Source organism: Perognathus longimembris, chromosome 28 (genome assembly GCF_023159225.1).
Source record: "Perognathus longimembris pacificus isolate PPM17 chromosome 28, ASM2315922v1, whole genome shotgun sequence".
NCBI lineage: Eukaryota > Metazoa > Chordata > Mammalia > Rodentia > Heteromyidae > Perognathus > Perognathus longimembris.
In genome coordinates, this window is record NC_063188.1 from 68,249,395 (window position 1) to 68,252,400 (window position 3,006).

At 36.9% G+C, this 3,006-nt stretch overlaps 1 non-coding gene across 1 annotated transcript; it reads right to left on the minus strand.

The window, feature by feature from the left end:
• Window positions 1-490: 490 nt before the first annotated feature.
• LOC125344473 lies at window positions 491-597 on the minus strand. Its single transcript, XR_007209570.1, has one exon. It is a non-coding gene; the product is annotated as a U6 spliceosomal RNA (small nuclear RNA).
• Between the last annotated feature and the right edge of the window lie 2,409 nt (window positions 598-3,006).

Consider the following 3,006-nt stretch of genomic DNA (forward strand, 5'->3'; position numbering starts at 1 on the left):
TTATTATGTAGTAACCTTCTTTGTCTCTTCTTACCTTTTTAAATTTGAAGTCAATTTTATCTGATACTTGGATTGCAGCTCCTGCCTGCTTATGGGGGCCATTTGCTTGGTAGATTTTATTCCAGCATTTCACTTTTAGAAGATGTTAACTTCTGCTGGATAGATGTGTCTCTTGGAGGCAGCAGAACGATGGATCTTGATTTTTTATTCAACTTATGAACCTATGTCGTTTGATTGGAGAATTAAGTCCATTAATGTTGAGAGTTATGATTGAGAGATGATCATTTGTTCCTTTCATTATAGCTATCTTATTAAAAGCTGTGTCTTCCCAATTCTTGATCTCATATTCTGGTTTTCTATTTAGGGTTCATTTCTCAGTCTGTATTGTGATCTTGATTATTTTCCCTGTATAGTTCATCTTTGAGGATTTTCTGTAAAGCTGGTTTGGTGGAGATATATTGTTTCAGTTTTTCCTTACTGTGGAAGACTTAAAAATATGGAATGCTTCATGAATTTGCTTGTCATCCTTGCGCAGGGGCCATGCGAATCTTCTCTGTATCATTCCAATTTTATTATATGTGCTGCTGAAGTGAGCACTCAGTTTGAAATTTTAGTTGTCTTTAAATAAGTCTCCATAATTACTTCTGATGGCCTTGAAATGCATTTCTAAAGCATTTTAATAAATTTACAAATCATATAAAAACTGTCTCAACTGATTTCTATGCCATGGTTTCCTTCCTATTTTAGAAAGTAAAAAATTACAACCTTTTTGTTGTTGCTTTGCAGGTCTTAGAACTTGAACTCAAGGTGTGGGTGCAATCCCTGAGTATATTTGGGCTCAAGGCACTTGAGCTTCAGTGCCATTTTGTGGCTTTGGCTGAGTATTTTTTCTGCTTGGGCTGATTTGGAACCTTGATCCTTATATTTCCACCTCCTGAGTAGCACACTCCTGTTTTTGTGTTATATTTCTAGATATAGAAAGTAAGGCCACATGTATGTTAGATAAACACTCTACTGTTAAACTACATCTGTGGCCTTTATTAATTTTTGAGACAGGGTCTGGTTAAGTGTTAGTGTGCTAAAACCCTTGCCTGGCCTTAGGAGTACCGGGGATAATAAGCATAGGCCACCACACCAGGCTATGTCTATATAATCTGTGTTCATCATGAAGCAGTACATGTTCCTTTAAGAGAAAAAAAATAGAAAACAAAAAACTCACAAGCAAGTGCCAGATACCGATGGTACATGTCTATAATCCAAGCTTCTCAGGAGTCTGAGATCTGAGGATTTTGGTTCAAAGCTAGCCAGGGCAGGTAAGTTTGTGAAGCTCTGGTCTCCAATTAGCCACCAGAAATCTGCGCATGGATAACAATCAGGCCCCAAGTTTAAGCCCTACAGATAACAAAGAAGAAGTACTCCTACTATGAATTGTTGTAAATGATGGGAACCTTTCTTCTACCATTCCATCCATTTTAAAAATGACTACACACATATGCTGCTTACCCATGTGTCCTGGTAGCTCAATAAAGAGAGTCGACAGAAACATGCACTGGAGATTGCTTGATTTTACTGACATCACATTGCATTCTGAACTGCTCCAGGATCATGAAATTTTGACTTTAACAGTATAAGCCCCATGTTTTTTAAGCTAATACAACTGCTGTTAAATGTCCATGTTATATTGTTTAAGCCTGAAGGCAGTGTGTCATGGAGTCACTTAGCCAACAGTGTAATAGGACAGCACTTAAGGAAGAGCACTGAGCAAGAATGAACAAGATGTAGGAAGGGGGTCATTAAAAGCACTCAGAAAAAAAACTCAGACCCAATAAGATAGATCACTATTCTTGATCACTCATTCAAACTCTGGTCTGTTTACTTGCAATCCTCTTGCTTCAGAGTCCTGAATACTGGGATTACAGGTGTGCATCACCATGAGTGTCTATCTATCTATCCTACTACCTATCTTTTAATTATTTATAACTCTCAGCCTTGTGCTTTTTAAGCTGGCAGTTTAGCACTTGAGTCATACCTCCCGCTCTATTATTTTAAAAATAAAGTCCGGAGAATTTTCTCCTTCATTTGCCTCAAACCTGACATGCTTCTGCTCTTAGCTTCTGAGTAATGAAGATTACAGGTATGAGCCAGTAGTACCTAGACAGAAATTGATTTTTTAACAAAGAAATGCCAGATGTACTTTAATTTTAATAGTTAGATGAAACCTAAAAAAATACAATACTCCTGTTTCTCAATGATTACTCCTCAGAATCATCTTTTTAAAATAAAAGTAAGAAAAAGTGAAACAAAATGGAAAGCTCACCCACATTTATACTCCTGAAATTTAATCTTTCATTCTCAGATCTAGGCTATTCATCTTTATGGAGGATAAGCATTTAGCTTTACCTTTCTCCCCTAACATTAGTGTATAAAACCCTGTTTTCCCAAGACAGAAATTCTATCACTATATTTTTTCTTACTATATATTTCATATATATATATATATATATATATATATATATATATATATATATATTTCTTTTTTTTGGCCAGTCCTGGGCCTTGGACTCAGGGCCTGAGCACTGTCCCTGGCTTCTTTTTGCTCAAGGCTAGCACTCTGCCACTTGAGCCACAGCGCCGCTTCTGGCCGTTTTCTGTATATGTGGTGCTGGGGAATCGAACCTAGGGCCTCGTGTATCCGAGGCAGGCACTCTTGCCACTAGGCTATATCCCCAGCCCCTCTTATATTTCTTACTATATATTTCTTACTATATATTTTCTTACTATTAATGAGTGCAACCATGTAAATACTATGTATAGCTGAGCTGAATAGTGTGTCACAGTTATATTTTCTATCATATTTATTCTTCGGGACAGCACTCAATCATATGCTCCTAAATACCTACTCCTGGTTTCTCATCATTTGACTCCATGTACTTTTCAAACTTTTTGACAGGACTGTGACCTTCAACAACATGAAGCTCACTAGATACTTCATAAGTCTTTCTTTTT